General features: G+C 41.8%; 1 protein-coding gene across 12 annotated transcripts in view; it reads left to right on the top strand.

Moving 5' to 3' along the window:
• The window catches only part of LOC121277003 (tyrosine-protein kinase JAK2-like), a 263,167-nt gene that overhangs the window by 53,743 nt on the left and 187,368 nt on the right, over positions 1-22,056 (top strand). For 3 of the 12 annotated variants that reach the window (XM_041185829.1, XM_041185842.1, XM_041185827.1), the window contains exons 2-5: positions 13,939-13,999; positions 14,627-14,687; positions 15,110-15,241; positions 19,777-19,942. The gene's annotated coding sequence lies outside the window, so the exon portion shown is untranslated. The remainder of the gene's footprint in view (positions 1-13,938; positions 14,000-14,626; positions 14,688-15,109; positions 15,242-19,776; positions 19,943-22,056) is intronic. The other 9 variants (XM_041185834.1, XM_041185833.1, XM_041185835.1 and 6 more) reach the window with 6 other exon arrangements.

The following is a 22,056-nucleotide window of genomic DNA, read 5'->3' as shown; positions in this document are numbered from 1 at the left end:
AACAAAAATACCTGGAACAACTCAGCAGGTCTGACAGCATCTGCGGAGAGGAGCACAGTTAACGTTTCGAGTCCGAATGACCCTTCAACAGAACTAAGTAAAAATAGAAGAGAGGTGAAATATAAGCTGATTTAAGAGGGGTGGGACAAATAGAGCTGGATAGAGGGCCAGTGATAGGTGGAGATAACCAAAAGATGTCATAGACAAAAGGACAAAGAGGTGTTGAAGGTGGTGATATTGTGAGGAATGTGCTAATTAAGGGTAGAAAGCAGGACATGCAAGGTACAGATAGCCGTAGTGGGTGTGGGGTGGGGTGAAGGAATTAAAAAAGGCGAAAAGGTAGAGATAAAATGGATGGAAATACATTTAAAAATAATGGAAGTAAGTGGGAAAAGAAAAATCTATATAAATTATTGGAAAAAAAAGGGGGAGGGGGGTCAGAAAGTGGGTGGGGATGGAGGAGAGAGTTCATGATTTAAAACTGTTGAACTCAATATTCAGTCCGGAAGGCTGTAAAGTGCCTAGTCGGAAGATGAGGTGCTGTTCCTCCGGTTTGCGTTGAGCTTCACTAGAACAATGCAGCAAGCCAAGGACGGACATGTGAGCAAAAGAGCAGGGTGGAGTGTTAAAATGGCAAGCGACAGGGAAGTCTGGGTAATGCTTGCGGACAGACCGAAGATATTCTGCAAAGCGGTCACCCAGTCTGAGTTTGGTCTCTCCAATGTAGAGGAAACCACATTGGGAGCAATGAATGCAGTAGACTAAATTGTGGGAAGTGCAAGTGAAATGCTGCTTCACTTGAAAGGAGTGTTTGGGCCCTTGGATGGTGAGGAGAGGGGAAGTGAAGGGGCAGGTGTTGCACCTTCTGCGGTTGCATAGGAAGGTGCCGTGGGAGGGGATTGAAGTGTAGGGGGTGATGGAGGAGTGGACCAGGGTGTCACGGAGGGAACGATCCCTGCGGAATGCCACCGGGGCGGGGGTGAAGGAAAGACGTGTTTGGTGGTGGCATCATGCTGGAGTTGGTGGAAATGGCACAGGATGATCCTTTGAATGCGGAGGCTGGTGTGGTGATAATTGAGGACAAGGGGGACCCGATCATGTATTTGGGAGGGAGGAGAAGGTTTGAGGGCAGATGCGTGGTAGATGGGCTGGACATGGTTGAAGGCGCTGTCAACCACCGTGGGTGGAAAACCTCAGTTAAGGAAGAAGGGGGACATGTCAGAGGAACTGTTTTTGAAAGTGGGATCATCAGAACAGATGCGACGGAGGCGAAGGAACTGTGAGAATGAGATGGAGCCCTTACAGGAAGCGGGGTGTGAGGAGCTGTAGTCGAGGTAGCTGTGGGAGTCGGTAGGCTTGTAATGGATATCTGTGGACAGTCTATCACCAGAAATTGAGACAGAGTAGTCAAAGAAGGGAAGGGAGATGTCAGAGATGGACCATGTGAAAATGTTGGAGGGGTGGAAATTGGAAGCAAAATTAATAAAATTTTCCAGGTCCAGATGAGAGCATGAAGCAGCACCAAAGTAATCATCGATGTACCGGAGAAAGAATGGTGGGAGGGGGCCAGAGTACGACTGGAACAGGGAATGTTCCACATACCCCATAAAGAGACAGGCATAGCTGGGGCCCATGTGGGCACCCATAGCCACACCTTTTATTTGGAGGAAGTGAGGAGTTGAAGGAGAAATTGTTCAGTGTGAGAACAAGTGCAGTCAGACGGAGGAGAGTAGTGGTGGATGGGGATTGTTCGGGCCTAGAAATATATTATCTGGTTATTATTCTAGTACTGATCTTTTTGATCTTGGAAGTGGTACATCTGGATCTGGACTTAAGACACTGCTGGAGGTGATGATAGTAGCAAACTCTATCTTTTACAGAACAATATGCTAACTATTTACAAAGTAGACTGTACATGAGGTTCTACATAGAGCCATCTCTCGCCTTGCTCTGTTGTCATTTGATCCTACATCACTGATGTAGAGTATATATTTACATATTTAACATTAACCCTTTATACTACAATTATCATATTGCTGTTTGCAGGACCTTGCCTCATGCAAATCTGGTTGCAATTTTCCCATTTGAAACAATGATTTCACTTTTTTTAAATAGCACTCCATTGGCTGTACAGTACTTGTACAGCCATGATCTTATTGAATGGTGGAGCAGGCTTGAAGGGCTGAATGGCCTATTTCTGCTCCTAAGTCCTTTGTGCCTATGAAAAGAATGTATTTTTTTACATTTATGTGGAGAAGGTAAATGCGTGTATGAAACTGCAATCTAAAATAGGCTTGATAGGTTTCAGTAATAATAATAATCGACATTTTGAATTAGCAAACATTTACAAAACTCAGTTTTAGTACTTTGAGCTGATTGCTTCCTGGTTGCAAGTCAGGGGAATTGGACCTTCCAAGTCAGTGACATTTGTTTTCTTTTGTAATCTGCACTGCATCTAGGTGACGATGCAACATAATTTCTGAAATCAATAGCTAATATGCTTTTGCATAAGTAACCAGAATTATGTTTGGGTTCACTGAGTCACAGTATGAGGCCACCCTGCTTTACATGTGAGACTTTGGAAATTAATCGTGACGCAGGGAGTGATTTCACCCAATGCTGTTGCTGTAAGTCACTGCCCAAGTGTCATTTGTTGCTTGGAAACATGACAATAGATCTAGGTCTCATATCCGTATTATGCTGGAGTTATTTTACTTACTGTGAAAACACTTGACTATAACTAGTACATTTGTTTACATGTTGTTGGTGATGAAAGGGGGTTAACAAAATTCTTCCTTTTCTGGGCATAGTAATAAGTACTATTAGGCAAATCACTTCCCTGTATTAGTACATTTTAAAAACAGGAAACTGGCCCGTTGTATTTTCTTCTAGGAAAATATTATTAGCACAATCTAGAGAATAGGAATGGAATTGAAAGTCAAAAGGATCAATGTTGGTTCAACATTCTCTTCACAGCCACATGTTATCACGCTGAGATTAAAAGGGGATTGATTTGCTGATGAACCAGCTATCCTCACTGTTTGCCACCACTTGCAGGGGTACTTTTGTCCAGATTAACAGCAGGCCATTCATATGAGATAATATTCTTGGGGACCCAACAGGGGGGACTGTCTACTTTTCTTTTGGGTGGAAGAAAGCCAGTTTGGATGATGAGTGAATCCCAAAATAGGGAAGAAGTCAATGGGACAGCCCCCACACATTTGCTGAAAGCACAGGAGACAAATAGGCAGTCATCCCAGTTAAGCCTGGGAAAGAGGCCTGGCCTCACCAGAAAATGGGCTCCTGTTTATAAATTTATGTCACTTTTGGCAAGTGTAAATGAGCTATGTTACAAGCTTGACTTATTATCTTAAATTGGTTAATTGTGTAACCGTTAGCAACACTCAGGATTGTTCAGGATTAAGTGCTGCCCAATCACAGAATCACAGCTAACAGTAGACATTTTACTTTGGATTTTGCAAGGATGGGCAAGGAGTGTGGTCTGCGCTATACCTGTTATGGACAGCCAGAAGGACACACTGTTTGATTCAATCAGCCAATCATGGGGGCATTTGGCCTGTGTACCTGGCACCACACAGGCACTTAAATTAATATCGGACGTTGTTCAATTGTATGGTAGGCAGAACGTCTTTTTGGACTTCAGTGCTGGTGCAATGCCAGTATAAGACAAATATACCTGGTCCAGACCACAATGCCCAATCAACAATGTGGTTAATGACTAGTTAACCTGTTTTAAAACAAAAACAGAATTACCTGGAAAAACTCAGCAAGTCTGGCAGCATCGTTGGAGAAGAAAAGAGTTGAGTTAATCTGTTTTGATAGTTTTGATCTATTTTGCAGTGTTAACATTTCTGTAGTTGAATCACAGAATCTGTTTTGGTTAATTTATCCTTAATTGAAGGATACATGTTGGCCAAATTATAGGCAGAGCTTCTTATTCTACTGATAATGCACTGGTAGTTTTTTGCATAATCGCAGAATGTTATGGCACAGAAGGAGGCCATTTTGGCCCATTGTGCCTGCACTAGCTCGTAAAATGAGCATTATTACTTAGTGCCACTCTCCTGCCTTTTCCCTGTACCCTTGCACATTGTTTTTATTCAAATAATCTAATGCCCACTTGAACGTCTCAATTGAACCTGTCTCCACCACATTTCCAGGCAGTGCATTCCAGACTCGAATCACTCACTGAGTGAAAAAGTTTTTTCTCACATCACATTTGTTTCTTTTGCAAATCAGTTTAAAGCTGTGCCCTCTCATTCTCGATCCTTTTGCGAGTGGTAACAGTTTCTCCTCATCTACTCTATTCAGCCCTCTCATGATTTTGAAAACCTCAATCAAATCCCCTCTTAGCCATCTCCTCTCCAAGGAGAACAGTCCCAGCCTTTCCAATCTATCTTCATAACTGAAGGAGCCACTCTTGTAAACCTCTTCTGCACTTTCCCCAATGCATTCACACCCTTCCTATTGGGTGGTGCCTAGAACTGTACACAGTACTCCAGCTGAGGTCTAATGAGTGTCTTATATAAACTCAGAGCCAGGTTGTTCAGCAGAGAAGCTAAAAAGCGCTGCTTTGCACTAAGGATGGTAGAAGTGTGGAATTCTCTCCTATTAAAAGCAGTAGATGCTAACTCAGTTAATAATTTGAAACCTGAGATTAATAAATTCTTAAGGATGGGCAATCAATGCTGGCTTAGCCAGCAACACCCACATCCTGTGAATGAATTTAAGAAAATCTATTACACAAGAGTCTGGGATTTTCTAAAAATTGAGAGTTCAAACCAATGTTTTAAGTGTGTCTACAAATGAAAAGCATGAGTGTTGAGAGTCACAAAAAGAACACAGTAAAAGGAGTAGGCCATTAAGCCCCTCAAATCTGTCCCTTCATTCAATGGAATCATGCTTGATCTGAGTATTATTTCCATCCACCCCCAGGGCAACTCCCTCCTGACTGTATACCACTGTGCTGCCACCTCTGCTGGGCCTGTCCTGCCAGTGGGACAGGACATACCCAGTGATGGTGATATCTGGGACCATTATCTGTAAGGCATGATTCCACGAGTATGACTATGTCAGACTGTTGCTTGACTAATCTGTGGACAGCTCTCCCAATTTTGGCACAAGCCCCCAGATATTAGGAGGACTTTTCAGGGTTGACACGGCTGAGTGTGTCATTGTCATTTCCAGTGCCTAGATCAATGCCGGGTGTTCCGTCTGGTTTCTTTCTTTATCCAATTTTCTGTGGCGGTTTGATACAACTGTGTGGCTGGCCAGGCCGTTTCAGAGGGCATTTAAGAGTCAACCACATTAATATGGAAAACAAAAACAGAATTACCTGGAAAAACTCAGTGTGGAGCTGTCTTCAGGAAAGTGGAATGGGATTTACATTTGTGTGTGAATTAAAATTTGATACCTAATTTGCTTCTCCAGATCAGTCCAATATATTAGTGGATGGAAAAAGATTTCGTGACAATATTTGAAGAAATAGTGGGAAATATTTGTCCCTCTACCAACACCTAAAACAGATTATGTGGTCTTTATTGCATTGTTGTTTGTGGGACTTTGCTGTATGTAATAAGCTGCAACATTTTACAACAATGACTACACATTATAGCCAAAAACATACTTTTTTTTTTAATGTGCATGAGGTCACGATGGGTGTTACGTAAATGCAAGCCTGTTTACCTGCCTGCCTGTGTGTCTTTAGTTTGTGTCTTGCTTTTGAATACATTTAACATTAAGGAACTTGTTTGGCCATGAGTAATCTACAGTCTTGACTGAACACCACTTAACTCATACCTCATTAGAGGTATGCCAAACTAGTGTATCAGTAACAACCTTACTTTCTGTCTTCTTCTACATAAACAAGGGTATTTGTATTTCCCAATGACCATTATAATATTACTGGTGGCTTCTCAAAAACATCCATTATGTTTAGCTAGCTGCAGCATCTTTATTCGAATTTGTAGTCTTTGGTAGCATAAAGTGACTTTACTTGGTTTAGTAGATTCAGTATCATGGGGAGATGGTGGCATCATGGTAATGTCACTGGATTAGTAATGCAGAGGCCCAGATTAATGCTGTAGGGACATGAGTTCAAATCCCACCACAGCAGTTGGTGAAATTTAAGTTCAATGAATAAATCTGGAGTATAAACTAGTCTTGGTAATGGTGACCATGAAGCTATCATTGATTATTGTAAAGACCCATCTGGTTCACTGATGTCCTTAGGGAAGGAAACCTGCCATCCTTATCCAGTTTGGCCTACATGTGGCTTTAAACCCACAGCAATGTGGTTGACTCTTAACTGCCTTCTGAAATATTCAGTTCAAAGGTAATTAGAGATGGGCGGCAAATTATGGCTTTGCTGGTGATACCTTCCACCCCTGAAAGAATAGAAACAAAAATTATTTGAAAATAACAATAGCAATTAGCAAAGATTTCAAATATAAAAATATAATATTTTTTCTCTGTTTAAGGAGCTACAAGCTGGACAAATATAGTCTTCTGTCAAACTGCGCTTGTGCAGTCTTTTTTGTGATACGAATTAGTTTAAACATTGAGACTACATCTTTGGGAATCACCTTTTCCCCTTGTTGGGCATCATCTGCCTGCAACATTTTGCACATATTTCACAATTACACTCTGGCCCTTGGTTATAACGAGAGAAATTTCATGCGCTGCCATTAAACACTCTTGGATTTATGCTATGGTGTAATCTCTGGGCCCAAGTTTCTTTTATATTGGATAACTTGGTGCAATGCAACTTTTCTCCTTAAACAACTGGGTTCTTTGACCTTACTGATATGTTTACACTTGAAAAATGACCACTGCTTATGTCTGAAATTTTTCAGATTACCTTTTTTCTCCTTTCTCCTTAACTGTTTATCAGCCATCTAATGATCATCCTTCTCATGAAGGAATTTAATCAGTTTCTATATACTGATTTGCTCCTGGCCTCTTATTCTTGGCCGTTTTGTTATACTTCGAGATTAAAAGGCTGTAAGGATTCAATCATTTCTTGAGACTAGGGTCTATGGTTACACTTACATGACGGGAGTGAAGCAGTGTTAAGCAGAACTGAGTTTAAACCAAAATTTCCCTCCAGTATTAGTTTGAGCCCTGACTCCAGATTTGAGCATCACAATTGCTATAATTGTAACGACTCGCAATGCACTAATAGCCAACAAGTGGTGTAAATGCAGCATTCATTAGATTTAAAAAAAAAACCAAAAAAAACTGCGGATGCTGGAAATCCAAAACAAAAACAGAATTACCTGGAAAAACTCAGCAGGTTTGGCAGCATCGGCGGAGAAGAAAAGAGTTGATGTTTCGAGTCCTCATGATCCTTCAACAGAACTGAGTGAATCTAAGGAGAAGGGTGAAATATAAACTGGTTTAAGGTGGTTGGGGGGGGGGGGGGGTAGAGAAGTGGGGGGTGGGGTTGGCGTGGATGTAGGGACAAGCAAGCAGTGATAGGAGCAGATAATTAAAAGCTGTCACAGACAAAAGAACAAAAGAACACAGGCGTTGAAGGTGGTGATATTATCTAAGCGAATGTGCTAATTAAGAATGGATGGTAGGGCACTCAAGGTACAGCTCTATTGGAGGTGGGGTGGAAAGGCTAGCAGGGCATAAAAGATTTAAAAATAATGGAAATAGGTGGGAAAAGAAAAATCTATATAAATTATTGGAAAAAATACAAGGAAGGGGCAAAAAACAGAAAAGGGGTGGGGATGGAGGAGGGAGTTCAAGATCTAAAGTTGTTGAATTCAATATTCAGTCCAGAAGTTTGCTTTGGGCTTCACTGGAACAATGCAGCAAGCCAAGGACAGACATGTGGGCGAGAGAGCAGGGTGGTGTGTTAAAATGGCAAGCGACAGGGAGGTTTGGGTCATTCATGGCTTGAAGTTAAGTGGTGGGGTCATGGTCCAGGGAGAGCTAGGTGGAAGTGTCTGCGAGTTGACGCTCAGCCTCTGCGAGGTAGAGGTCAGTGCCATTGTTTCCAGGACTGTCACTGACCTCATCTCCTCTGGAGATCTTCCTCTCACAGCTTCCAACCTGATAGTCGCCCGACCTCGGACGGCCGGCTTCTACCTCCTACCCAAAATCCACAAACAGAACTGTCCCGGTAGACCGATCGTGTCAGCTTGCTCCTGCCCTACGGAACACACTTTTCGTTATCTTGACTCCCTTCTCTCTCCCCTTGTTCAGTCCCTTCCCACCTACATCCGTGATTCCTCCAACACCTTACGTCACATCAACAATTTCCAGTTCCCTGGCCCCAACCGCTTCCTCTTCACCATGGACGTCCAATCCCTCTACACCTCCATCCCCCACCATCAACCAGGATGGTCTGAGGGCCTTTAGCTTCTTCCTCGAACAGAGGCTCGAACAATCCCCATCCACCACTATCCTCCGTCTGGCTGAACTTGTTCTCACACTGAACAATTTCTCCTTTAACTCCTCTCACTTCCTCCAAATAAAAGGTGTGGCTATGGGTACGTGCATGGGCCCCAGCTATGCCTGTCTCTTTATGGAGTATGTGGAACATACCTTGTTCCAGACCTATTCCGGCCCCCTTCCACAACTCTTTTTCCAGTACATCGATGATTACTTCGGTGCTGCTTCATGCTCTGCTTTTGCTTCCAATCTCCACTCCTCCATCATTTTCACATGGTCCATCTCTGACACTTCCCTTCCTTGACCTCTCTGTCTCAATTTCTGATGACAGACAGTCCACCAATATCCATTAGAAGCCTACAGACTCCCAAAGCTAACTCGACTACAGTTCCTCACACCCCGCTTCTTGTAAGAACTCCATCCCATTTTCTCAGTTCCTTCGCATCTATTCTGATGATGCTACCTTCAAAAACAGTTCCTCTGACATGTCTTCCTTCTTCCTTAACCGAGGTTTTCCACCCACGGTCGTTGACAGGGCCCTCAACCATGTCCAGCCCATCTCCCGTGCATCCGCCCTCACGCCTTCTCCTCCCTCCCAAAAACATGATAGGGTCCCCCTTGTCCTCACTTATCACCCCACCAGCCTCCACATTCAAAGGATCATCTTCTGCCATTTCCGCCAACTCCAGCATGATGCCACCACCAAACACATCTTCCCTTCACTCCCCTTTCGGCATTCCGGAGGCATTGTTCCCTCCGGGACACCCTGGTCCACTTCTCCATCACCCCCTACTCCTCAACCACCACCTATGGCACCTCCCCATGTCCACACAAAAGATGTAACACCTGCCCCTTCACTTTCTCTCTCCTCACCGTCCAAGGGCCCAAACACTCCTTTCAAGTGAAGCAGCATTTCACTTGCATTTCCCCCAACTTAGTCTACTGCATTCGTTGCTCCCAATGCGGTCTCCTCTACATTGGAGACCAAACGTAAACTGGGCGACCGCTTTGCAGAACACCTGCGGTCTGTCCGCAAGAATGACCCAAACCTCCCTGTCGCTTGCCATTTTAACACTCCACCCTGCTCTCTTGCCCACATGTCTGTCCTTGGCTTGCTACATTGTTCCAGTGAAGCCCAACGCAAACTGGAGGAACAACACCTCATCTTCCGACTAGGCACTTTACAGCCTTCCGGACTGAATATTGAATTCAACAACTTTAGATCTTGAACTCCCTCCTCCATCCCCACCCCCGCCCCCTTTCTGTTTCTTCCCCCTTCCTTTTGTTCTTTTCCAATAATTTATATAGATTTTTCTTTTCCCACCTATTTCCATTATTTTTAAATCTTTTATGCCCTGCTAGCCTTTCCACCCCACCCCCACTGGAGCTGTACCTTGAGTGCCCTACCATCTATTTTTAATTAGCACATTCGTTTAGGTAATATCACCACCTTCAACGCCTCTGTGTTCTTTTGTTCTTTTGTCTGACATTTTTTGATTATCTGCTCCTATCACTGCTTGTTTGTCCCTACAACCACATCAACCACTCCCCCCACCTCCACCTCTCTCCCCCCACTCAACCCCCCCCCCCCCTCCGCCACCTTAAACCAGCTTATAATTCACCCCTATCCTAAGATTCACTCAGTTCTGTTGAAGGGTCATGAGGACTCGAAACATCAACTCTTTTCTTCTCCACCGATGCTGCCAGACCTGCTGAGTTTTTCCAGGTAATTCTGTTTTTATATTCATTAGATTTAGTTGTCTAAATAGTGAGAGCATTCTGTTAACTGAGAAGTTCCTCACTCCCTCCACCCCCTGCAGCTTAGAGTAGGCAAGAGAATGCATTTATTTTTGACAACATACTCTTATCCAGGTTCACGGGCAAATGATGCCCCTTTTCTCAAAGCCTCAGAATGATACTATAAACTTTGTAACTGTCTAGGAAAAATCTTTCACAGATGTAAGAGTGCCTGACTTCTAATGTCCAGGGATTCCATTTGAATTAAATTCTGATTGTTTTGAGATAAAAACAGAAAATGTTGGAAACTGTCAACTGGCCAGGTAGCTTCTGAGGAGAGGGAAACAGAGTTAATGTTTGAGGTTGATTATTTTTTGGAGTAATGACAAACTTGTCATGTTAGTTCTCTCCCTCTACACAGGCTGCCAGACCTGCTGAATATTTCCAGCATTTTCTGTTTTTATTTCAGATCTCCAGCACCTGCAGTATTTTTCTTATCTTTTTTGACTACACTTAGTTTCCTGAGCCAAAACTAAGTTATATGAAGAGTTTTGACGCCATTTTTCTGAATGCAAACTGCAGGTCATGACTCATTTTTGGACCTGCTGATGTTGCCCACCTCCAATGGCTTTCGTGGCTAACCTCTTCCTGCTCATTGACATTGTCGTTTTCTTGAGCATCAATGCAATTTTATGAGAGGACTGCTGACCTTAGGATTAGTCATATAGCACAGGAACTATTTTGTCGGTATTATTTATTGTTCACTTCTTGGAAAGGATGAGACCATTTGGCAGGGACAAATCAAATAGACTGGGCAACAGATCAGCATGTTCCACAGATTAATAGCATTTAGGTTCCCAATGCCCAGTGAGCTACTTCATCAAGCTTTTGCAGCAGGGGTTCAACATATTTGCGGCTGAAATTAAAATAGAAAATGCTGGAAATACTCAATAGGTCAGGCAGCATCTGTGGAGAGGGTAACAGAGTGAACCTTTTCATACCCCACGATCATTCTGTTTGACCCTGGAAGACTATTCTGTCATTCAATCTCTCCTGACTTTCACCCGATCACAGACCTACCTTTTATCCTTCCCCCACCCACCCCTTACTCAAAACCTGTTAGAACAAAGAAAAGTACAGCACAGAAACAGGCCCTTTGGCCCTCCAAGCCTGCGCCGATCATATTGCCCGTAAACTAAAACATTTTGCACTTCCAGGGTCTCTATCCCTCTATTCCCATCCTATTCATGTATTTGTCAAACTGCCTCTTAAACACCACTATCGTACCTGCTTCCATCACCTCCTCTGGCAGCGAATTCCAGACACTCACTTCCCTCTGCATAAAAAAACTTGCCCCGCACATCTCCTCTCTAGTTTTCTCCTCTCACCTTAAATCTATGTCCCCTAGTAATTGACTCTTCCACCCTGGGAAAAAGCTTCTGACTATCTATCTACTCTGTCCATGCCACTCAATTTTGTAAACTTCTATCAAGTCGCCCATCAATCTCTGTCACTCTAGTGAGAGCAATCAGAGTTTCTCCAACCTCTCCTTATAGCTAATAACCTCCAGACCAGGCAGCATCCTGGTAAACCTCCTCTGCCCCCTCTCCAACGCCTCTATATCCTTCTGATAATGTGGCAACCAGGATTGCATGCAATATTCCAAGTGTGGCCAAACCAAGGTTCTATACAGCTGCAGCATGACTTCCCAGCTTTTATAGTCAATACCCCTGCCACTGAAGGCAAATATGCCATATGCCTTCCTGACTACTTTATCCACCTGCGTTGCCACTTTCGGTGACCTGTCGACCTGTACACCCAAATCCCTGTGCCTGTCTATGCACTTAAGGGTTCTGCCATTTATTGTATAATTCCTGCCTGTACTAGACCTTCCAAAATGCATTACCTTGCATTTGTCCGGATTAAACTCCATCTGCCATTTCTCCGCCCAAGTTTCCAACTGATCTATATCCCGTTGTATCCTTTGACAATCCTCTTCACTATCTGCAACTCCTCCAATCTTAGTGTCGCCTGCAGACTTACTAATTAGCCCAGTTACATTTTCCTCCAAATCATTTATGTAAACTACAAACAGCAAAGGTATCAGCACTGATCCCTGCGGAACTCCACTATTACAGCTCTCCATTCAGAAAAGCACCCTTCCACTGCTGCCCTCTGTCTTCTATGACCAAGCCAATTCTGTATCCATCTGCCAGCTCGCCTCTGATCCCGTGCAACTTTACCTTCTGTACCAGTCTGCTATGAGGGACCTTGTCAAAAGCCTTACTGAAATCCATGTATATAACATCCACTGCCCTTCCATCGTCGATCATCTTTGTCACTTCCTCGAAAAACTCAATCAAGTTAGTGAGACACGACCTCCCCTTCACAAAACCATGCTGCCTCTCACTAATATGCCCATTTGCTTCCAAGATCTCTAATTTTTCCCAGTTCTGATTAAATCGCCACAGATGCTGCCTGACCTGCTGAGTATTTCCAGCATTTTCTGTTTTTATTTCAGATTTTCAGCATCCACAGTATTCTGCATTTCGATATTAGTAGATGGTATTGATTGGATGGTGCTTGGTGCGTTTTGAGGTTTCCAATGATGACAAGGTGGGGGACAGACCTTAGTGAAGTATACGGTAAAAATGTTACTGCTGAGTTGAACTGGACTCTCACAGAATTGCATTTATAGGAAAGGGAGGCTGGGAGACAGTATCAGTCACGCAAGGTGTCTGTGTTAATCTCTTAGATAATTAAAGTTAGTTTGATTGTTTTGATGATCATTCATGCCTCCTCTTCATTTGGCTATCAAGCATTTACAGATATCCTGACATTGTGAAAGATGATATTTGAATAATAGTCTCTCTCTACTATGTAAATGAATGTTATTACTTTCTCTTGATGCTTTTATGATTTTGCTTCAGATTCCAGCAGCTGCAGTTCTATCCTTGACATCTGCCTTATTGCTGGGAATTGCTTTTGTAGCCAGACTGAATGGCACAAAATCTGTTCCAAACTCTCCTATAGGAGGTCCTTCCATATGGGCCTGTCATCTCTTGTGCTTGCTGACCTACATTGGTCAAGCAATGTCTTGAATTTAAAATTCTCATTCTTGTTTTCCAAGCCCTCCATGGCCTCACCTCTCCCTATCTCTGTAATCTCCTCCATCCACACAATCCTCCATGATAGGGATGGGTAATGGGACAACTTCCATTGCGATGTTGCACAGAGTTCCTGTGTTACATTGTACAGAGTATAATGTTCATTAAAAGGTAAAGTTTAGCAACAGTCTTGCCTTCAGCAGTATCTGCAAGTCATGATCATGAAAAGCCCCCTCTAAGACCCACAGTGATGATAACAGATAGTAGCAGCAGAAAACATGACGAAAGGAACAACCAATGAAGAGTCCAGTGACTGGAAGAAGCAGCAAGAGAAACGACTGCAGGACAAGCACAGTGTGGGAAAATCTTCAACTGAACTCCAGAGAAGGCAACAGTGAAAGGAAGCTATGGAGAAAATCCTACCTTTACCAGAGTCCTTCGACCATCTGGAAGGCCTAGATTGGTCCGAGAGGTGACAGAACTGGTGTTGCAGGTTTAGTAACAGAGCAGGGTGTTGCATCTCTCTAAACTTTAAGGTTATGGTTTAATGGTTGGGTTATGGTAAGCTTTTTATTTAAATCAGGCTTAAGTATGTCATGGCTTTGGACATTTTATTTATATGGTAAGTACAATTCCATTTCAGTGAATGTTTACATTTTTCGAATTTCAGATTTAAGGAGTCGTGTGCCGAATCATCTCGTGTGTTCTGTGGATTTGAAGAAGCTTGTGAGGTAAAGGAAATTACTTTTATAATTGTGTTTATTTAAAAAAAAATGTTTTGATCTAAATTTACCAGCAATATTAGCTTACCAGATATCCCAGGTATGTGCATGCCACTGCTGAGTGCCTGTTTTTAAAACAATTAATGGCTGGGCTGGAGTACTTCAACATGGGGGTGAGGAGACAATACCTTTACACAGCTGTAGTCATGCACAGCAAGAAGACCTGAGTGCACCCGTGAACGACAGAGGAGAGACAGTTTTAAAACAAATATTCAGAATAACAACAACCAGCCACTAATGAAAGTTTGCATGGCTCTCCAAGCTAATGTGGGTGGTTGGTAATTCCACCAAACTACCTACACTGATGAACCGTTACGTTGAATGTGGGCACTATCAAGAACTGAGAAAGGCGGTGGGTGCAAAGACTGGATGTCATTAAAAGAATTGGAAAATTGACCAGTAAATTTATCAACGGCAGGAAAATCCAAGCACTTGTTTTTCTGTGTTTGGTAATTTTATATTTCAAACAGTGATGTTTAATTTTATTTGTGTGCCTGCGCTGATGCATACGTGCTTTGATGTGTCAGTCTGAGTAATACCCAGTGAATCAGAGCTATGTTTTATTTTGTGCTACAGGAATTGGAAACACTCTTGGTCAGAGTGTGAGAACGGTACTGCTCCAGATTTGGCATCAAATGTAAGATTTTATTGTGAGGAGCTTTTTTGGAGTGCGTGGGAAGTGAGAGATTCCATGATATTAATTGTGATTTTGCTTGAACAAATTTATCCTGGTTGTGGGAGTAGTGGCAGGGGAGGCAGAGGAGGTTCTTCTGCATGATGTGTTTCCTTGGAATTTCTTCTGAGTTAGATGGGGATACATCCTCCAGCATTTTTGGAAAAGTTCCACAGGCTTGTTAAGCATTAAAGTAAGTGAGCACTAAGAGGCTAACATAGTGGATTCAGGAATAATAAACTTTAAGGTCTATTGCCCTATGTGATTGGATTGTAATGCTGGCTATTTAAGCATAAATGGTTCCAAATGTTATAGAAAAGTTATGTTAAACCTGTACAGATATTTAGACTATGCTTGGAGTACTTTTCTGTGCCTCCATACTACAGAAAGAATATAGACGCACTGGAGAAGATACAAAAAATATTTCCAAGAATGATGCCACAACTGAAAAGTTTATAACTTTAAAGAAAGGTGGAACAGATTGCGATTCCTTTGACTGGAAAAGCCAAGGTGGAGAGGTAAAATAGTAGAAGTATTTGACATTGTTAAGATGTTTAATAGGATAGGTATACAGATGTTTTCACTTTTGGGGAGTCCAAAACTAGGAGTTATTAGTTTAAAATAAACCCAATCAGGAATTCAGGGGAAACTGGTTAGAATGTGTAACTTGGATAGAGGAAGTAAATAGCATAGATATATTTAAGGGGAAGTTAGGTATGTACATGAGGGAGGAGGAAACCGGGTACATTGATATAATGAGATGAAGTAATTTTTGAAGAACCACACGTACAAACATGGATCAGTTAGGTTTGTTTCTATATTGTGAATATCAAGTAATTTAATAAGTATATTTAGTATATCTTCTATGACACTTTTAGGGTGGGCTTGAAGAAAAACTATTTTGCTGTCCCTTTGAATATGAGTACTAAAATAGCAGTTGAAAATATTTTTTTTAAAAAAAGAGTTGCCTGCTGTAACTATCCTGTTTGGAGAATTGAAGTGTTATGTAGTTGTATTACCTGTAAATTTGATAGCTGAGTCTTTTTAAAAGTTCTTTTGAGCTTCAGTTTTTTTAAAAAAAGAAAAATGCTTGAAAATGTCTTCTCTTTGGAGAGTGAGCCCAAAAAGGGGAGGAAAGAGAAGCCAAAACAAGCCAATTTAAATTAAACCAAAAATGTTGGGGACCAGACAACACAGAATGGAGGGAGAAAGCAAAAGAGGTTAGAGAGACGTCAAACATTAAACTATTAACTGCAAGGGGCAGGTCTGAAAGATCAAAAATCAAGAGGTTTGTATGAGTGGAACCAGAGTTGGAATCCCATTGGCCAAAAGAGTTATGTCCAGGAGGCAGAACGTGCTGAAAGAGTGGTCTTGAATCAGAGTGAATTTGCAGGTATTTTATCAGTATAAATTAAGGTAATGGTCTGGTTGCTAATGCACGTTACTACTACTTGTCTGGCAGCATCGGCGGAGAAGAAAAGAGTTGACGTTTCGAGTCCTCGTGACCCTTCAGCGGAAGTGGGTGAATCCAAGGGGAGGGTTGAAATATAAGCTGGTTTAAGGTTGGGGGGGGGGGGTGGGGGGTGTGGTTGGGTGGGGGGAGAGAAGTGGAGGGGGGTGGTGTGGTTGTAGGGACAAGCAATGGTGATAGGAGCAGATAATCAAAAGATGTCACAGAAAAAAGAACATAGAGGTGTTGAAGTTGGTGATATTATCTAAACAAATGTGCTAATTAAGAATGGATGGTAGGGCACTCAAGATATAGCTCTAAGGATCATCCTCCGCCATTTCCGCTAACTCTAGCATGATGCCACCACCAAACACATCTTCCCATCACCCCCTACTCCTCAACCCTCACCTATGGCACCTTCCCATGTCCACGCAAAAGATGCAACACCTGCCCCTTCACTTCCTCTCTCCTCACCGTCCAAGGGCCCAAATACTCCTTTCAAGTGAAGCAGCATTTCACTTGCATTTCCCCCAACTTAGTCTACTGCATTCGTTGCTCCCAATGTGGTCTCCTCTACATTGGAGAGACCAAATGTAAACTGGGTGACCGCTTTGCAGAACACCTGCGGTCTGTCCGCAAGAATGACCCAAACCTCCCTGTCGCTTGCCATTTTAACACTCCACCCTGCTCTCTTGCCCACATGTCTGTCCTTGGCTTGCTGCATTGTTCCAGTGAAGCCCAACACAAACTGGAGGAACAGCACCTCATCTTCCGACTAGGGACTTTACAGCCTTCTGGACTGAATATTGAATTCAACAACTTTAGATCTTGAACTCCCTCCTCCATCCCCACCCCCTTTCTGTTTCTTCCCCCTTCCTTTTGTTCTTTTCCAATAATTTATATAGATTTTTCTTTTCCCACCTATTTCCATTATTTTTAAATCTTTTATGCTCCCCCACCCCCACTAGTGCTGTACCTTGAGTGCCCTACCATCCATTCTTAATTAGCACATTCGTTTAGATAATATCACCAAGTTCAACACCTCTGTGTTCTTTTGTTCTTTTGTCTGTGACATCTTTTGATTATCTGCTCCTATCACTGCTTGCTTGTCCCTACAACCACACCACCCCCCTCCACTTCTCTCCCCCCACCCAACCCCTCCCCCCAACCTTAAACCAGCTTATATTTCACCCCTCTCCTTGGATTCACCCAGTTCTGTTGAAGGGTCATGAGGACTTGAAACGTCAACTCTTTTCTTCTCCACCGATGCTGCCTGCCCTGCTGAGTTTTTCCAGGTAATTCTGTTTTTTGTTTTTATTATTTTTTTACTACTACTTGTGTTATGTCTTATCCTGGGCTAGTCTCAATGTAGTTTGTGCTCTCCCTACCCATTTAGCCATTGCCATCACTGGCCTTTGCCTGCGAACTGTTAGCACAGTTAGCACGCCTTAAATTTTCTATGGTGGCTTCTGTTAGTTTGCTAAAATGTGATTCAAATTTCAGGGCCAGCATGGTACAATTATTGTTTGCATTTGGTCTCTTTATCTTTTCTTAATCCTCCAAATTCATATATCCGTGTGAAATTTATAATGTCTGCATTTTGTAAACTGTGAAAGTAGCAGAATATAAATGCTGGTGGTGAAAAACAATCTCAGTGGAGTTTATTTTTACATGGTTGTATTATAATAGTGCTTAAAGTGAGACTTCGTAGAAAAACAATGAAGACATTACACCTTCCAAGTTGTCGTTGTTAGTGCTGTGTTACCATTAACACGTGAACTGCGGTTTCCTGCTGCTTAACACTTGACCACACTTGTTAAGCAAATATATGGGCGGAAGTCCTGGGGAGATGAGTGAGAAAGAATCCTTCTGCATTAAGAGTTCATGGGTAATGCCCCTGAAAGTTAACCTTATTTTCCACTTAGAAATACAAACGGGTACAATTGTAAAACGATGTAACAATTTTGTACCTCTACTTAAGCAAGCTCCAGACAATTAGATGTTAAAATATTCTCAAAGTTACTTCTATGGTCTAGATTAAATTGTACTGGTTCAGAAGTGTGCTGTATGGTTGCACGGGTGATAGATTACTTTGTGTTTGTGTTAGGACCATTGATTAAATGATTTAATGCATGAAACATTGCATATTATTTTTGATACTTTGAGATGATGGAGCAGGGATAGTATCTGTTCTTTAAAGTAGAGAAGTAGAGAACATTTAAAGGATTGAATTAACTGTAGAGTTTTTAAGCATTTATAGATCTGATTTTTGATTTTATGATGAACTACTTTATACTTGCAAATATGGTTTTAAAAGAGGAACAAGAGTTGGACTGTGCGGCATTGTTGGCAGGAAGAGCAGAGATTCTTAATGAAGCTGCAATGGGCAATGACTAGTTATAAATATTTACTTTAAGTAGTTCATCGACAGGCTATAGGACTCCCTGTGCAGCTCTATTAACTGTCAGCATTTGTGGCACGGTTTTGTATATTGTAGGTCTTTTCACATGAGATGAAGAACACTTATTAAGTTTTGCCAAAGTTCCAATGTAAAATTTTAAATGAGTTTTGGTTTTACTGGCATCCAAAAATCCCTTTAGCTTAGGTGAAAAAATTTTCTCTTGGTGGGTCAGAAATGAAAGGGGATTTTTCATTGCTGTTGATTAAAGTTGTGTTAACACCACAGCTTGAACTTTTCTGCCAAACAATTTCTCTTTCAAAACTAAGCAAAAGTCAGGGCCCAGCTGAACACAGATTGAAGATCTGGGAGACCTCCCAGAACTGAGAACTTTACACTTTAGCTGGGCCTAGGGTTGTTGACACTGGACATTTTCTTGGAGATTTCATTACATGACCACCTGAATCCAATTACACCCCTCTGTACCCCCATTGGTGTCCCAACATGTCCAGTCTCTCAGCATATTGCCTTCCTACAGTCTCTTCTTTAATCTAATCCCAAGCCAGTTGAAGTATGAAACTAGACTTTTCTTAATAGTTTATTCGGAGAATGCAGCATTACATATGCCTGCTTCCTACCTACCTACCCAGTGTACCAGCAGTCTCTCTTTATACTCTTTTTTGAGAAACAAAATCAACAAATTAAATTAAAAATTGATAAATCAGGAGGGAGTAACAGCTCCTGGTAGGGCACTGTAACTAAAATAAAAACGCAAAAGGAAACTTTCAAAAATTAAATCAAAATGTCATTACTGGGAGTGATGATGCATCCTAGCCCCCGTGGTACTCACTGATCGGAGAAGGCCTCTAGCATTCTGACGGACACCGCGTGCTCCCTCTCCAGGGCCACCTGGCCATGACTATAGCCGGAGCAGACAGTCGGGCTAGATGACCCCTTCGACTGCCTGCATTCCCTCTTTATAAGTGCTCTAAGTATTTAATTAAACAATGCCCTTCACCTGTGTGTCTTAACAATATAATTAACATATTAACCCTCATTATCGTATTGGAAGATTCTTGACTGTCAGCCAAAGCAACCTATTTTAACCCATCTCTGATATTTTCTAACTAATATAAATAGAAATGTGGAAAACAAATAGGGGGAAAATGTCATTTATTTTTAATGCTTCCATAAATGTTTTCCAGAGTTGATTGCAGCAGTGTCTTGGGGATTATACTTCAGTGTCTGGAAGCTCCAAGACAATCCTGGAGGGTTGGCAACTGCAATTTGACTGCATACAGCACAAAATCCAGTGCAGTGTCAAACTGGATTTTACGAAGTGCTCCGAAGCAGCCTCTGAACCATCACGTGGTATTGTTTTCAACCTACTTGAGATTAACTTGTATTGTTTAGTGTCTAAATAATGACTGTGAGGGGCATTCTGAGCATGCACGCAACATGCTCTGGGCAGAAGAGTTTATGTTCAGAATTTTAGGTAGACCATCAGTTTGAGTGCCTTGTAGCATTTAATTCTCTGAGCCTCTTTGAAATACATTTTGCACATGCCGAGATGTGCCAGTGCAACATGTTTTCAATGGGATCTGGTGAACGGTTTACAAAGATGTGGCAGAACGCCAATCTGAATTTGCAAATCTTGGCTGTTGTTTGAGTGAACGTGCATGCATGTTTGTAAGGAGCTGAGAATATCCTATTTTTGTGGCAGATCTGCAGCACATCATTTTTGATTCGCTATGTCTGTCAGGTACAGCGTTTTGCAAAAATGTTTATACCCTTATTGACCTTCAAAATGGAATTAAATCTGCTTATTACTGGCTATTGATGAGAATAGGGTATGATTTGACCCACTTAAAAGGAAACTGTGTAGTTGCTCAATGCTACACATCCTACCATGTGTAAAACTGTGTGTATGACGTTGCAGGGTTTGGGTTCTGGTGTAATTGGTTTTCTTTGTGAGGAGTAATCCATACAACTATACTGTGTTGAACTGAGCTGTGCATTTTTCTCCATTTACATTTTTTTGCCTTTGTTTATGTTAATGTTTGGCGAGATTAAGTTAACCCAGTGATTGCTGGACGCTTTCCGTTCATAACTAACAAGTTTGCTTTACCTTGTGTGTCTGTCTGCTGACTTCCTTTTCAATATAAATCAATTTGTCTTCATCAAAGTGTCCTTCAGAACAATTTTTCAAATCCCATCACCGTTCGTTCAAGCACAGATGTGGATGGGAGTGTGAAGCAAAAGGACGCCTGGCTTATTGACTTTGTCATTCCAAATGTGACTTTAGGCGTGATTTTGTTCTCTAATGTAAATAAGGCTGGGCAGACTTTGGTGCCAGGTGATTGAGGGACACCTAAATTGGGTATACCATAGAAGATTTTGCTTTAATTTTAAATTAAAAAATGCATCTACTGCTGCACCAGTTTGCATTTTCCAGTCCTCCCACGGGCTACTCTTGTAGCTCTCCAAGTGAGTTCACTGATATTTCATGATTAGGAGACGTTCAATTGTGTGTTGATCTGGCCTTGAATCTAGTATTAATTCTTGGCTACAGATGAGTAACTTTTGGACATGATTGGGTGCAGCGTAGTAGGTTTAAAATCTTGACCCTTCCGCTTTAATGCATCATTATGCACCAGAGCTTAACCTGATCATCTCTGAAGCAAACATGTCTGTCTTCAAATTTTGAGCTTCCACTTGACTATAGATCTACGTTGAACTGACTTAAAATTTGTTTTTCTGCAAACTGCCTCCACCTCCAAAATGGATTATGGAAACAGAAAGCAAGGGCATTCAGGATTTTAAAATAAATTATATTGAAAAAAAAAATTAAAACAGATACAACTAGATAAATGGAAAAAAGTGGTTAAATGACACCTGTTGTGAGAATAGGAGGGGAAGCATTACATTTTAAATGTAAAAATATTTTGAAGTTTATCTTTGTAACTTAGAGTTAATTCAGTAATAAAGCTGCTCCTGACATTTGAGTAGGTGTAAAAAATGTACTGCAGTAGTTGCTTCAGTGTGAGCTGGAAACTTTCCCTCAGACAAGCCAGGGAGCATGGAATTTCCCTGAACTTGCTAACAATCCAAGCAAGTGCTGTTCCACTTAGCAATATTTCTTTCCCACTAGTGTGGATATTCTAATCAGCTAAATATTATTTGACTGCACCATAGAATTTTCCTGGGCTATTCCCCGCACTGGTCAACTGACCAGACTATCTACGCCCAAAATTATTAGTTGGTATCAAGGCCTAATTCACCATTTACCCCTGTTGTGTTTTAGACATGTAATACTCAACTTGCATAATACTCTCAGACATTAATCAATACTTAAGTGATCTTTTAGAAATAGTTCCCGTTTTGACCCAAATGCATGGAAATGAGCATTAATAAATGAGAGCTTGATACAGATAATTATTTTCACTGGGCAGAGTTTAATGCTCTCCCATTTTTGGTAGTGGGGT

Source organism: Carcharodon carcharias, chromosome 4 (assembly GCF_017639515.1).
Source record: "Carcharodon carcharias isolate sCarCar2 chromosome 4, sCarCar2.pri, whole genome shotgun sequence".
NCBI lineage: Eukaryota > Metazoa > Chordata > Chondrichthyes > Lamniformes > Lamnidae > Carcharodon > Carcharodon carcharias.
This window is presented reverse-complemented; position numbering and strand designations above follow the sequence as displayed.